Raw genomic sequence first — 16,652 nt, 5'->3', positions numbered from 1 at the left:
TGTCTGATCCTGGACAAATCACGTCATCCCACCCTGCGCCCTTCCCTCATCTTCCACAGCATGATCGCTCTTAATATCATAAAACGAACTCGTTGGGAGTGACCACCAGCACTGGACAGCACTGAGGCGCAGGCTGCCTCGACTGCACTGTTTATTCTGCATCGCCTTCTGCCTCGCCCTCATCCCCACCTCCAGTAGGCCCTGGCGGAATGTCTGACGCCCTGCCGGTTTCCCTTCTCGCACACGGTGTGTGTGCAGCGGTGAGTCAGTGTTTGGAAATGAGGCTGGGCGCCGAGTGCTTCTCTCTGAACAGGAGAATGTGAGTGATGTCAGGCAGACTGACACAGGAGGAGGCGGGGAGAGGGGAGCTCCGTGAAGGAGGGCTGGCGACGCGCGCGCGAAAGCCTAGGAGTAAACACAGCTCGTGCAAGTCCAGCCCAGACGGAGCTGGGATCCCAGCCGAGCAGGAGCTGCAGGAGGAGAACCGGGGGGAGCTCGCGCAGCATATCTGCAGCCACAGGTCAGTGCTGGCCTCATGTGGGAGTGGGGATGGGGGAGTGGAAGGGAGAGGGCGGTGGGGGTCACAGCATGCAGTGCCAGAGTAGGGAGTCAGAGGCACTCACAGTAATATTATTATATGACGGTGTGATTGTTGGAAAATCTGAAGCTCGCAACCCCCCGGCCTTTCTGACCTAGCTACGCCCAGAACAGGTACATGAACGTAGCAATGTAACTGAAGATGCAATGTTGATAAGCATCATTTATTCAGGGACGCAGCTATAAATGGTGCAGCCGGTGCAGTGGCGCCGGGACACAGGGCTGTGAGGAGCCGCCTTCTTAACAGTTATGGATTTTATTTTTACTACTTACGTCTACTTTTCCTTGCTTGCAGTGGACCCACGAGCACTTGCTGTTAGCTTATTGTTTTGGATGATAATGTGTGGCTGTGTGAAGCTAAAGGAAATATTATTAAACCCAATAGAACTCACACATTGATCTCTAAGGATGAAGGCCTGAATCAGCCCCACTTGGATGCGAACCTGTCGCCTGCGGGCAGTGACTGATCTAGCCTCAAAATACATGATGTATTTAAGAGGGGCGCTTGTATTTGATTTACAGTGTCGAGTTTCCTAGGCCAGCCCCAGGTACCTCTGCCCTCTACCATAATTACCCCATAGACCTACTGGTGTACTACAAATAAATGTCAATCTTCCGGTTGGTTTTGTAGCGCGGTGACAACACCCATGTCGCACACGGCGCTCTATCACGGCAGACACTTCAGTGGCAGGCAAACTTGCAAGGGCGCCTTCTGTAAATGTTTGACAAGCAACCGAAGCGCTCGTTGAATTCGTGCAGAAAAAAGAATAAGGTTTGGTCAAACTTCTCCTCCGCTCCGTGAGCTGGGTGTGCCGGTCGCCCAGCCCGACAGAGCTCAAGCCGAGGGACCGATCCTGGGACAGCTGCCGCCGGCAGGAGGCCGCCAATCACCTCTCCCTCCGAACCTGTAACGTCAGAGTGACAGAGTTGATGCATTGTTCGAGGCGGATGGTCCGGAACTGTGGGTACACGGGGTTCGGAACAGATGGAGGCTTGGACCGCAGGCGCACGGCTGCCATCTCAGTGAGGAGAGAGAGACGCACAGTGGGAGAGGAGGAACTGACCAGTGCTGGAAACACAAGGAGGCCGAGTGTGTACAGTATGTGTGCCCGATCTGTGGTCCATTGTGCTCTGCCTGTGTGACAATGCTCGTTTATATGTACTAAATCTGCCAAGATGGTACCAAGAACAACTTTGTGTTATCCATTCATTGCACTCTTTTCGTGTTAAGTAATGTGTGTTAATTAAAACCTTAACACCCAGGCATTCATAAATGCTCTTTACAAATGTTGAATACTTATATGTTATATAGCACATTAAAGCCAGCCCTATTTTTTTTGCCAATGCTAGGAGAAAAAGTAGCAAAAAGGATGGCTATCTGGATAGAAAGCATAAGGGCGATAAAAATGTAATATGACAAACATTGCGATGACTGAGTGTATTTTTCAGATGTTAAAATGTCCCTTATGCATTCCAATGGGGCACTTAGTAGAAGGTGGATTGAAACAGCACACAGCCAATAACACGAGGTGACAGAGTAATTAATACTCCACCGGTTACAGTCAAATCCCATTCTAGCACTTTGTGTATGGAAGCGCTTTCTGTATGGAAGTGCCTATTCTAAGGATGATGAAGTGACACGTCAGTCTTGCTTCCCAAAGGGAAGAGGGGTTTGTAGGCCTTTTTTGCCAAGGGTGTAACACAAGCCCCTGTAGCGCAGGTTGCCTTCAACCCCTCAGTCCACCCCAAACCTTCAGTGGGAAAATTCAGCCCAAGGCCAATGAATATTTGAGAGATTTGGGAGATTCAGTGACCCCTCATCACATTCTGCAAGGGAACCCCATCATTTTTCGTCACGCCACTGCTTGTTGCAGGGTCTCATCCACAGTGGCTGGAGCCAGATGCTACAGGAAACAACCCACTCCTAGGAATTTTTGAAGGGTATGAGAATGTTGACCCCATAGTTGATTTTGGAACTCTGGTAGGTAATTTTGTCCAGAATGCATTGCGCTTCTGCATCAGTTAGTGCACAATAGTGTGCAAGTATCACATGCTTGAATTGGGGGCCTTTGAGGTGTTACACAGGAGATGTGGGCTCTCATCTTGGTTTGAGTGAGGATTTTGTCTGCAGTTTTACATTTTTGGAGGCAAGTGATTGCTTTTTTCAGTTGTTCACTTGTAGAATGATGCAAATGTCTAGTTTTGCTCTAAATGCTGCACAGCGGATGGTGACCAATTAGTTTCTAAGCATTTAGCATAAGTGCTTCATTTTAGGAGGGTTAGCCTCTTACTAACACACACACACACATCATTCATTATATATGGGGTAATTTCCTGATCTGTCCCTCCAAAAATGTAATTTGGCAATTTTTACATCTATCTTGGCATCGTAGCTGTCTGCAAGTCCTAATGTTGTCAATTCTTGAAAACATACATTATGCTATTGGCTGTTTGCTTTTTTAATCTGCATTCCACTATGCTTCCACTGGAATGCATAAGGGATAAGGGACTTTTTATGTCTCAGAAGTACACTCCATCATTGCAGTGCTTGTCATATTCAATTGTTTATCGCCCATATGCATTCTATTCAGAAACCCATTCTTTTTTTCTACTATTCCCCCTAGCATTGGGAAATCCAATAGGGATGGTTTTAATGTGATGAATAGCATTTGTGTATGCAACACTTGAAAACAGCATTTGTGAGTGTATGTTTACATAGATTGGCACATTAAAGCGAGACCTATTGACTTTGCTCGAGCTTGTTTTTAATTTCGAGTTGAGTCCCTCTTTGGGCCTTGGCTGTACCTGATTTGAACTGTCTGGTTTTGGCTGCCATCACTGATACATTGTTTATAAATGTGTGGTTGGAGAAGTGAGGTTTAGAGCAATGGTATCTTGTAAGCTAAGTCTTTGTCTGTGACCAACATGCTACATGTGTGTGAAACTCTGACTTTTTACCCCAGGTACTTTCTCTTTGGTTTATAACAGTTTTAAAAACATAGGTGTGAATCCCTTCGCTCTATCTGGTGGACACCCCAAGGAAGAGGCAAACTGAAGGCTTTGCAAGCCCTAATCCCACAGAACAAGTATCCTTCTGTGGCAGTCCCAACATACTTTAATGCAGGACGATTCTAACTGGCCCCTGTTAAAATGGTAGACTTAGGTCTAAATTCTCAAATGAATCTCACAGAAAGGTGCTGAGGGCTTTGCATTTACAGGGCTCTGAACAGTGGAGATCCCAATTTATTTATCAGGGAAATTTGGTGTCTTTGTGTCATGACCATACATCTAAAGGAGTGAGCAGGTAATTTTGGTTTGCCAATCAACTCTCACATGAGAGTGGAATGGAGCAACACCAAGAACAACCTGTACAAGCATTTGCAAAGTCAATACATCTTAGCTTTAAAAACGCAGAACTTTTGGCTTTTTCCATTTCTTGTTGGCTCTAGTATGCAAATTCATGCGTCAAGGCGCATGTGTATCTTGGGCAAAGGTGGTGAGAGCAAGGAAACACGTGCACTCCCATGGAGTGCTCAATAAAAAAGAAAAAAAGAGTCCCCTCAAGTATGTTGAAGAAGGATTCAGCTCATCCACTCAGAACATTATGAAACCGAAATGCTCCCGGGTACCACAAATACAAGAGCAAGGAGTAAATCTATCAAAACAAGAGCAGGCACCTGAGGCAGACAATACAGCCCTACAATAATGAACAAGGGCTGACTCAATGCCCACTCTCAGCATATGTTAATGATTGAAAACAATGGGTCTGCCTACAGACAGCTTATGGAGCAAGAGCTAAAAGTGACCCAGCCCTAAAGACGAGAGGGAAGGATTAGATTCACGCATTTTATGTGGTGTTATTTTTGGCTGCTGTTCAGTCCCTGCTGTGCCTGATACACATGGAGTTTTCATTTGTCGATTACTGTCTTTCATGTGTGCTTCAATAAGTTAGATGAAGAGTGACGTGTAGCAAAATATGTCACACATTCTAGCTGGTTGTTTTTATTCTATCTGAAAGAAAATTCACAAAACCTCTATCTTTGCAACTTTTGCTTTCGAATATATTAGGAGGCCAGAAGGAAGGAGTTGGTTGCATGCATGTATGAATGGATGGATTAATGGGCTTTTATAGCAACCTCACGGATACTGAGTCGCACAATCACTTGAAGTACTGTGTGCACGTCTCACTTTAAAAAGGCAAGTTGTTTTCCTGAGAACAACATATGCTTCATCTTGCCGTGGATGTTCTCAGGTCGCACATTCTATACATATAGTCATTGAACTTCAAAAATTCATCCCAAGACTTAACTTAGAGATACCAAGAGGATGCATACGCTTCCCCTATGTTGCTACTTGTAACTCTTTTGCATTGGTTGCCACATCATCCAATCCAGTAAATCAGAATACTTGTTTTTTTACAGCATTATGCACATTTCCCAAATGTATAGCCAAGAAACCTCTGACCACAATCCATTACCAAGAAAACCAAAATCATATTTTTTTTAGGTTTGGGTCAGCTACAGGAATATTGTAGTCTCACCTTCACTATATTGGATGTTTGGACCTATCTTTCTCCGCCACTGGAATGCATGAAGGACTATTTTATGCCTAAAGAGTACCCTCTTTCATCACAGAAAATTTAATTATTTCTCTCATCCATGCCATGTATACTCAAAGTAATCCCTTTTCCTATATGCTGGGCACCGTGGCAGGCATTTTGTTTTTTATTCTGACAGCGCTCAAGTGAGATGGTGAGATTGTGACGCTTATTGGCTTTGACAATGCTTGTTTGGGGAGAGTGGGAGGTTGAGGTGTGACCTGTACAGGAATGTAGGGGTGAACAGCTTGTGGAATGTGGTGATGTGTCCAAAAAAAAGACGAAATAATGGCATAAAGACAAAATAAAAACATTGTGGAGGGTTTCTAAGCAGTAGGGTTGTGACAATGTTTATCCTAGGAATGAATTCATTAACATAATGTAGACCACTTTTTAAATGTAAATATGTCTGTAGCTTTTGCTAGTTTCAGCCTCTCAAAATCATTGCTTATTAACATGCTGCAGTAAAAGTTCTCAAAAAACATTGACGAAGAAATGTAACATGATTCCTCGCCTGCCCTGTGATGTCATTTCTTGTGATACCATGATGCTTAAAGTAGATGTGATGTCAGAGAGGACGTGTGATGTCACTTCTAATTTTGGTGACTAACATAATTATCCAGCCCCCCACCCCCTTAGCTCGCGCATCTTCGGGAATGTGGCGCATTCGTGGCTTGTGCTTCATTCTGTTGCTAAATTATTACAAGATATTTGCGGGCGAGGGTCGTATTGAACAAGAAAGCAATACATGGAAATATAGGACCAATTATAAGATTTATGTGCACTCGCTGTCGCCTGATAAATGCAGAATGAAGTGCAGTCAATCACCAGGGGAAATTAAACAAATGGTGCAGTGCTACATCTAGAAGAAACTTGGCATTTATGAGGTGAAATCAGAAAATCAAATAAAATAAATTCTGTAAATAATGTAACTTTTCTGAATTCTAAGTACTTCTGTGTGTACACATTTGGAACTGGATAACTTTCACTGCCAAAAAAGGAGAGCACTGGTGGTTGGTCTGAGGTGCCAGGCAGAACACTCCTGAATCATTTTCAATTCTGAGAGCAAAACAGAAAGCAGGGCAGCAAAAAAAGATTTGTCAGAGACACAATCCAGGCACAAGAGGTGGAGAGAGGGACCTAGGTAGACTTCAAAGGGAAGAACACCGGTTGGTTGCCTGCCAGCTAAAGATTTGTTCCTGTACTTGTATCTGGAAGTCATCATTTAAACACAACACAATCAATGCTATTTAACTTCTTGGCTCGTATATTTGGAAATCTGTTGTCTTTGCCCACACCTTAAAATTTCCAGAACTGGTTTTATTGAAGCACTAAGCTTAGGACGACTTATAACAGGACTTGAAACCCCCTAAAATAGGAAGGTCGTATGATGATCATGGTGTCTCTAATATTAACTGTAAACGCCGGATGCATCTCTTTCTTACTTAGGGGTTCAGCCAAAAACTCTAAAGTGGATGCTAACTTTCAGTCCCCATTACCTTAACGAGAAATTGAAGGGGCGAAGCTCCTATTAAGCAATAATGAATGCATGTGAAACTCCTGCCATCGTAACCTCACTGACCATATACTACATTCCACCCACCGAAGAGCCTCTTGGCCATGAATCACAGTCTTTCACATTACTCTACTTAATGATGGACAGTTTTTTGACACTGGAAGGATTAATGACTGGGACAGCCCTGCCAGAGATCTAATCCCAGGACACAAAGCAGTCCCTGCTGTGGGAACTCAACGCTACACTGTTGAGAACTGAGAAAGCCTAGAAGAACATTAGGACACATCATTTGGCACATAAACATGCACCAGCTACTAAAGGCGAGGACTCTTTATTTTAAAGTGGATGACAGGAAATGGCACGTTACTTTGACAAAACTTTAGTGTGGTGTTTATGGATAGATCAGCCACCTGAGAACATGTTCTTCAGACAGACTTTTGAAACCACGGCATTAGTTGTAGCAGGGTCTTGAGGCTCCTGCGTTGTAATAGACCCTTGTAAAACTGGAAAAGAAAGCCAAAAAAGCCAATGTACACATGCCTGGTTTAAATCGATTTGCAATCATATTAAAAATTAGCTCTAAAATGAGAAAAACAGCAAAAAGGCTCCCTCAACCAATTTTGTCAAGTTTCTGGGAGCATCAAGTTGTAAGATATTCAAACCCCAGCAAGACTAACTTAACCATAATTCCAGCATTGTTGCTGGGTCTCGGTTTGACAAAGCACCTATGGAACAGACTTATTGTTTCTGATGTATCTGGATTGAATGACCGTTTCAACAACTCGTTTTTTTGACTAGACTCGCTACAGGCTTTAGTCTTGTTCTCTCACCTGATTCTATTGGTTGTTAACGTGTATCTTTCCACCTACAATGGAGTACTTGCATTACACTGCATGAAGGACTAATATACAAATATATGCCTCTCTGTTGGCTCCTCAAAGCTCATTCAGCTCTTTCCACTTTCCATTCTTGAGTCTGCTCCTGCTGGCTCACACTGTCTTCTTTCCTGCGTGTCTCACTCTTTTGTTTCTCCTTTCCACCAACCCCCCTCATGTTCCTATCTCCTACACTCCTTCTTATCCGTGTGTGGTCCTAGCCCTGCCACTCCCTGTTTCTCCTTGCCAACACTTCCTTTTCCTCTTTGTAAACTCCATATTCGCCCCTCCCACCCTTACCTCCGGACAGTTTCTCATTGGTGCCTCTCTGGCATGCCTTGATTCTAAAATAGAGGCAACCTGCCTTTGGCCGCCGGGGAAATGCCCAGATCCCGCTTTGGCCAGTCTGGCCCTGCATGGAACCAAAAACAATGAAGCCTTCTGTATAGACAGACGCTTGCTTCGAAAATGTGTCCATTTTCAAAGTGCTTGTTAGCACATTAAACCCAGACTTAGTGGTTTTGCCCTAACTTGTTTCCTGGCTGCATTAGCAAGGGTGGGGTGGATGGGCTAATAATCATATAATTAAGATAGCGATGACTATAAAGGTAATAGTGTAACAGTACAACATTTTCCCTTTTTGTAGTAGGTGTTACATTTTCTGGTCCTAAATGTATATAGGCTATACGGCATATAATTCTGCATTACTTCCATTAATGTCAACCCCGGGTTTCTAGTCATATAATAAAGCACGAAGCCTAAGACCGGGCTGTTTTTAAATGCCAACGGAACCCTGAAATGATTTTGTTGTACACACATTGTCAGTTTTCCATTTTTTTATCAGACAATTGTATTTTGATGCAGTTAGTATGAATGAGTTGAATAAGATGATGTTTTTCAATTGAACGTCAATTGAAAACAGTCATTTAAATAATGAACTACACTCATGCACTTGTACTGCACACCGCCACCTGTACTACACTCCTCCACTCGTTCTACACTCCTCCACTCGTTCTACACTCCTCCACTTGTACGACCACTCCCCCACTTGTACGACCACTCCCCCCACTTGTACGACCACTCCCCCACTTATACGAGCACTCCCCCACTTGTACGACCACTCCCGCACTAGTACTACACTCCCGCACTAGTACTGCACCCCTACACGTGTACTACACTCCTGCACTTGAACGTCAATTGAAAACAGTCATGTAAATACTGAACTACACTCCTCCACTCGTATTACACTCCTGCATTTGTACTGCAGTCCTGCACTTGTATGACCACTCCTCCACTTGTATGACCACTCCTCCACTTGTACGACCACTCCCCCACTTGTACGACCACTCCCCCACTTGTACGACCACTCCTCCACTTGTACGACACTCCTCCACTTGTACGACACTCCTCCACTTGTACGACACTCCTGCATGTGTACTACACTCCTGCACTTGAACGTCAATTGAAAACAGTCATGTAAATACTGAACTACACTCCTACACTTGTACTACACTCCTACACTTGTATGACCACTTCTGCACTCGTACTACACTCCTCCACTTGTATGACCACTTCTGCACTCGTACTACACTCCCTCACGTGTATGACACTCCCTCACGTGTACGACACTCCCGCACGTGTACGACACTCCCACACATGTACGACACTCCCACACATGTACGACACTCCCACACATGTACGACACTCCCACACATGTACGACACTCCCGCACATGTATGACACTCCCGCACATGTACGACACTCCCGCACATGTACGACCCTCCTCCACTTGTATGACACTCCTGCATGTGTACTACACTCCTGCACTTGAATGTCAATTGAAAACAGTCATGTAAATACTGAACTACACTTCTCCACTTGTACTACACTTGTACTACACTCCCCCACTTGTACTACACTCCCGCACGTGTACTACACTCCTGCACGTGTACTACACTCCTGCACGTGTACTACACTCCTGCACTTGAACATCAATTGAAAACAGTCATGTAAATACTGAACTACACTCCTACACTTGTACTACACTCCTCCACTTGTATGACCACTTCTGCACTCGTACTACACTCCTCCACTTGTATGACACTCCTGCATGTGTACTACATTCCTGCACTTGAACGTCAATTGAAAACAGTCATGTAAATACTGAACTACACTTCTCCACTTGTACTACTCTTGTACTACACTCCCGCACGTGTACTACACTCCTGCACGTGTACTACACTCCCGCACGTGTACTACACTCCCGCACGTGTACTACACTCCTGCACTTGAACGTCAACTGAAAACAGTCATGTAAATACTGAACTACACTCCTACACTTGTACTACACTCCTCCACTTGTATGACCACTTCTGCACTCGTACTACACTCCCCCACTTGTATGACCACTTCTGCACTCGTACTACACTCCTCCACTTGTACTACACTCCTGCACTTGTATTGCACTCCTCCATGTGTACTTCACTCCTGCACTTGTACTACACTCCTCCACTTGTACTACACTCCTCCACTTGTATTGCACTCCTCCATGTGTACTTCACTCCTGCACCTGTACTACACTCCTACACTCGTACTACACTCCTACACTTATTCCCCTCTCTGTCTGTGCTTGTACAGACAGAAAAGTAAAATCTTTTCACTTTTTAAAAGAAGCATTCTACTTACTATTGTCATGTTTTACTGTTTTGCTTCTTAGAAACTTAGATCAAGTGGGTACACTTCAGAGTAATCATTGCTGACACAGCGCTGGTGTTAACTTCAAATATGATGCAGATGCTTAAATGCAAAAGGCCTCGCTTGCCAAAATCGAAATCTAGGAAGCAGTGGATAAGATGCAAGCTAAAATGTTTATGAGTGCTATGCTCTGGCTCCTAAGACCATTAGAAGCTCATGGACAAATTCCTCAAAAAAGGTATGGCATGTGTATTTAAAAGTCCCATTATTGAAGGGGGCGTGGGGGGCAGTGAGCTTCATGATCACATCTAACCTTACTCCTTTTGGCCTCTTGTACTGACCTCACCAAAATAATTGCCACAATGACATCAATCACAGGTGGCTCACGGATAAAGAACGGTAGTGCCGCACACTGTAATATCGATAATGGAAGGTATTACCGTGTCTTTATCAGGCAATTTCAAGTGCCAGCGGTGGCTGGCATTATAAAAATGTGGGGGGGGGCAACTCACCTGCCATGTGCAGCACTCCCGACGATGGGGGTCTGACTGGCATGACATCCACGAGCAGGAAAGGGAAGGACTGCCCTTACTGCCCAGTGGAACGCGACCCCTGACCAATCCTGGAGCAGCTCTCATCATGAGAGCAGCTCCAGGATTGGTGGGCGTAGTCTAACCCAGTGCTCATTTTGAGGCTGGGGGCCTGTGCAGCAATCCCCCAGCTGTTTCACAGCCCAGGGATTACTGGGTGTACAGTGCACATGTTGGACTGGCCGTCGGCAGCCCGCCAGCCAAAATGGCATGCGCACTAAAAGGGCTGGCAGTAATACTGCAATACCAGGATTCAGCCCCGCCCCCTGGCTCATGCTCACGATGTACACAGCATGAACTGGTGGCACAATAAAATGGCATTAAGATGGCATTTTATTTATTAGTGTTTGCCTGCTGTGCTCGCAGCAGGAGGGGTGATGCTCCTCCGCTATTTAGGAGCCACCCCGACTAACGCGTAACGAGGAATAACGGGAAAACTGTGCATCAGTGCACATTTTTCTACATGTTTTTCCAGACATCTAACCCCCTAGTCAGGATATATTTCTAACTCCTTTTTAAAGATGCCTATGTGTCTGAAATACTGTGACACTTTTGATCCTGTTTTCGTCAAAAATAGGAGTTTCCAACTTCAAACAGGATTACAGAATCAGCCACCAAGTGGGTACTACACAGAAATTTGCTATATCTAGGTTTGTACTTTACCATATTGTCACAATGGCCAGCCTGGTCAGGTAATGTCACCCAGGTGATTAATGTAAACCACTGAGGCTTATGTATGAGATGGGGGTGTCCAAAGCTTAATTTGCCTTGGTGGTGTAAATTGGCACTCATTTTTGGGGACTGATACTTATTTTTCTTCATACCTTTTGCTCCGGAATAAGAGAGATAAATGCAGACAAAGGAGAAAGAATGAGGAAGAGAAAGATAGGAAAACTTTGGCAAAGGGATAAATCAAGGTTGAAAAAGAGCCTGCAAGAGTGAGATAAATAAACATGAAGTGTAGGATGATGGAAGAAAGAGGCAAGAGGTGGAATGGAAATTAGGCAACCTTGGTACTTGAGAACCTCAGCACTCAGCAGTGCATGTGGCAGGCTCCTAAGAAATCTTTGGACAGCTGTTCTCTCTTGTTTCTACAAAGCACAGGGATGTTGGCGGACTCGGTGGGCCAGGCAAGGTCCTTAGACTTTGCTTTGAACTCAGGATTGAGTTGAAATCCCATATCCAGGCAATTCTCTAATGAGCAAGCTATTAACTTTTGTTTTGCTACATAAATTCCAATATCTTATTCCAGCAACTAATTGGGCACGGCAGTCCAAGTCCTGGTTCTACCTTGTCGACACAGGTAATGGTCACTGTCTGACCTATCAAAGTCTCCATTTTGCTACTCAATGTTTTGCGTGAATTGCTTCTCTCTCCTAGTCAGACCCAGAAGATCTGAATATGTAACTTAATGTCACTGCAACTCTCCTTGTTCTAGCTCAGGGCTTTTCTCTTGTGTTCTGTTCAGGATTGGTTGTTAGGTTGTACTCTGGTTGCTCAGGGTTTTATGATGACTTTTTGACAATTATACGATTTACTGGGAAGCGCCCAAATGCCTTGTTGGGTCTATCTAGCACTTTATAAAACTTTAACTAAGTAACCTCGACAGATGAAAGAGGCTGGAGGAAGTAGTGGTTGGTATTTAAAAGTGTATTTAGCAGTAGATGAGGCCTGCCGTTGGCCAGTTTGGAGAAGACTTGAGCTTCAGGGAGACTTGGGCACCAAGTAGATATAGGATTGTTACACTCAGTGGTAGGATGGCTATATCAGCTTTACTAATATAAGTTTGTGGGGTCCACAGTGATGTTTGGCTTTGTGGTGTATCCGTGGATATAGATGTGCATTACGAGATTTCAGTGTTGCACAGGCGTATCAGGTGGTGAGAAGTGATGAACGCTTATTAGGTGAAACACACCTTAAAGATGGTATATAGTTATAAGAAATTAAGTCTGTCAATAGTTGTATGGCAATCCATCCACTGATATGGGTCATACAATAATAAAATGGAAGAAACACAGTTTCCATGAATCCATAATAACATTATTATGGATTCTTGAACATCGGCTTTCCTCGATTCAGATGGTACATGATGGAGGACAGTAGATAACCTATTATTGCATTTTGTGTCTTAATTATGTCCTTTAGGTGAGGGGCACATCAAGTTAGCACACAAAGATCCTGATTTAAAGGACCCCAATATTTTGCAAACACTGCGCAAAAAACGTTTGTACAGGGCTCAGCATTCACTAGTGGTACAGTGAGCACCAAAAGCTGCACGTTATTCCCCAAAAAGGCAGAATTGGAGAAAGTATCTCACTCGATAAATTCTGAGCAGCTCAGTATCGGATTTTACTGGGTGCAATAATTAGCTCATCCGAAACATGGCGCTCATAATTAGGCCCTCATATCCCGATTATAAATTGGGGTTCAATTGCAATCCCTGTGCAAACAGAAGTTTGAGGAGGGATTATGATTCAGAGTTGTGTGGTATGTTGTCACACCTTCTATGTTTCCCACTGACAGATTGCAGCAGGTCATATCTGCCAAATTTATCAAGGGTAAGCGCCCAGAAAAAAAGCAACACAATTCTACATGCTCTACCTCATTAACAAGTTGAAAACTTAGAATGTAGAAGTAAAATTGTTAGACCTGTCAGCCTTAAGGTGGTCTTCCCTGAAACCTTTTTCCACCCTCCTCCATTTTTGCTGAGCCTGTTTTTGCTGGCCTTAGGACTCTTGGTAATATTTATACCACATTGGTATAGTTAATTTACTTGTAAGTCCCTAGTACAGTGGGACAACATGTACCCAGGGTCTGTAAATTAAATGTTACAGGTGGGCCTGCAGCACTTATTATGCCACCCACTTATTTAGCCCTTAAAGAAAGAGTGAGTGAGTGTGTGTGTGTGTGTGTGTACTTTTAACCCACCATTTCGACCTGGCAAAATAATCCTTTTGCCATGCCTAAACCTTCTGGGGCTTATTTATAAGCCCTTGTGTCACTTTTGCGCAACCGGTGTATCACTTTTTGTGACGCACCAGCAGAGTAAAAAATGCGCCATGTTGCGTCATAATTACAAAGTGACGCATCTAGGTAGATGCATCACTTTGTAAACCCCTGCGCCACATTTTACCTGCGCCGGGTATAATGTATGCAGGGTGGGTGTTCTGACGCAAGTAAGCCTTGTAGAAGAGACGCAGTGAAATCTATGAGATTTCACTACGTCACTTCTAGGACACAAATATCTTACGCCTGCTTCATAACAGGCGTAAGACTGACACAGGCACATTTGAAATGGGACTTGCCCATGTGAAATGACCCATGGATGGAGTTGCGTCACTTTTGTGACACTCCAGAAATGCCTCATTTTTACGCCTGCAGATACGTCAGAAATACTGACGTATCTGTAACTTCTTGCGACATGATGTGTCATAATGTAAATATCACGCATCCAGCTTGTCGCAAGGAGGGCGCAATGAATAGTGACGCACCGCTGTTTTCACGCAGCGATGCGTCACTTTTCATAAATGAGGCCCTCTATTTTTAATACATATAAGTTACTCCTAGCTTAGGCCCTAAACAGCCCCAGGGCAGGGTACAATGTATTTAAAAGGTAGAATATGCAATTCTAAGTTTAAAGCCTGAAGCCAGGACAAGGAAGGCAGGATGCCTGGGATTTCGAAGGGATACCTCCAGAAGCTTCTCCCACCTTCCAGAGGAAGGGCACAAGGTGCAAATATTGGGCCTCTGACACCACCTGTTCACTACGCTTTGGACCAGTGGATACTCTGCCAGTCAGAAGGACTGCTGTGCTGCTGAAAACACACCCACTCTGCTGGACTACTGCTCTGAAGGAACTGCTGTGCTGACCTGCTGCCCTCTTGCCTGGGTGAGAATGACTGGGCCTGCATCTGTTGAACCCAGGACTCCAAATTGACTCCAAGGGCTAGTTGGCTGGCCTCCTGACTAGAGCCTCAGGGACAGAAGGCTCCAACAACCTTGAACTCAGCACCTGCCAGCTGTGAGTCCTACTCTGCCAAGTGGTGACACCCCAGTCCTAGACCCTTGAAAGTGGGGCTGAAGGTGCTCTGCCAGCCCATCTGTGGATCCAGCAGAACCAACACATCTGCTCTGCTGCACGGAGCAATCCTGGGAGGAACCAACACATCGCCTCTGCTGTGAGGGTTCTCCCAACGCAAAGGACTCAGCATCGAACTCCCACATGCATCGGAACCACTGCCTGTGCGAAGCTTTCTCGACGAAGACCCTCGCATCGCTCATTAACTGCTGCCTCGATGACGACGCAGGTTCGCGCATCACAGCCTCACAGCTCCTTGGAACCAATGTGTTGCCTCAACTGCGTGGTGCATCCTGGACATCAGACTTCACATCACATGCCCTCATCGACGGGATCCTCAACTATGACACAGGACATGACATCGTAGCTCCGCAGCACCTGGGAACTGGTGCTTCTCCATGGCTGCATGACACATTCTTGTCACAGAACCTCGCAAATCTCCGCAACCAGTACCCGAGGCACTTTGTTCTGCAGGCCTAACTGGGTACCTGTGCCTGGCCCACAGTCCATCGCGGTAGGCCTAAGCTTTTGACTTTGTCCCAGTCCAGCGAGAACTGATATCCACAGATGGTGCTTTGTACCTCTTGGGGCTATTTTTTAACTGTCATTTTAAAACCTGCATTTCTCTGATTCTACTGATAGGATTTTTGTGATTTTGATATTGTTGTATCTATTCCTTTATTTCGCAATATCCTGTGGGATCCTTTTGTGGTGTGTTTTCACTGTAGCCTGACTGCTCTGTGCCATGCTACTCAAGGGCTGAGCACAAGTTAATTTAGGGTTGCTTGTGATTACACCCTGATAAGGATTGTGGTTCGTGGTTGAGTAGGGTTCACCCCCCCAACCAGTTACCCAATTTCTTACAAAAAAAAGACTATACAATACCTAAACAAAAACATATCAGCCATATTAAAGTTTCCCAAAAATAGTTTGATTTTAAAATATTAAAAAATAAAATATTTAAAATATTAACTCTAGATTCTGTTTTTTTCTAAATTAGTCTACGTTTTTGGGAATTCACACTCTGTATTGGGACTGTACTCCTCTTGCACCTCTCCCTCTGTGTCTGAGCCTTCATTGTGCTTTACTACACATTCGAAGTGTGCAGGGTTTCTGCAGCAGTACTCACATTCTGAATTTCAAGTGTATGGCAACTATTTTGTCATAAACATCCTAATTATATGTTGTGCATAATCCAGTGACATGCATACCACACCTTGGAGTTACCATTACCGCAGACTGAGGGATTTACCAGATGTAATAAATACCTTCTATTTAAATTGTTTGTTGATTTTCTGATCCCTTGTTTATCATTCTTTATCCTTTTTCTCGCCCTTTGTTAGTATTACTTTTGTTTCCTTGCACGACACATAAGTATCTCTCCAGTATGCAACCCGGCTTACTAAATGAGAAGTTTTTGCTTGGTTGAATTAATATTTATTTTACCAAAATTAAAAAGTGTGTATTTAAGATGAAAAGGTATGTATTTTCAGAACTCATAAACTGATGTTTGGAGAAAAATGGTTGAATTTCCAATCTAATTTTCAATTCACCATTCCAAACAATGAGTTGGATAACAGTAAACATATGTTATTTCATCGCCAATGTACCCTTTAGGTTGCACATGCGTTTTACAGATCCACAAGTTATGTTATTTTTAAAGTTAATATTTGAGTGTTATATCCTGCAGCATTGGGGAGGTTTG

At 44.1% G+C, this 16,652-nt stretch overlaps 1 protein-coding gene across 2 annotated transcripts in view; it reads left to right on the top strand.

Moving 5' to 3' along the window:
* Positions 1 to 365: 365 nt before the first annotated feature.
* Positions 366 to 16,652, top strand: part of SGMS2 (sphingomyelin synthase 2) — a 270,340-nt gene continuing 254,053 nt past the window's right edge. The window contains exon 1 of one of the 2 annotated variants that reach the window (XM_085641391.1): positions 366 to 520. The gene's annotated coding sequence lies outside the window, so the exon portion shown is untranslated. Of the gene's footprint in view, positions 521 to 1,575; positions 1,697 to 16,652 lie in introns of those variants that run through there. The other variant, XM_085641392.1, reaches the window with a different exon arrangement.

This window comes from Triturus cristatus, chromosome 2_2 (assembly GCF_964204655.1).
Source record: "Triturus cristatus chromosome 2_2, aTriCri1.1, whole genome shotgun sequence".
NCBI lineage: Eukaryota > Metazoa > Chordata > Amphibia > Caudata > Salamandridae > Triturus > Triturus cristatus.
This window is presented reverse-complemented; position numbering and strand designations above follow the sequence as displayed.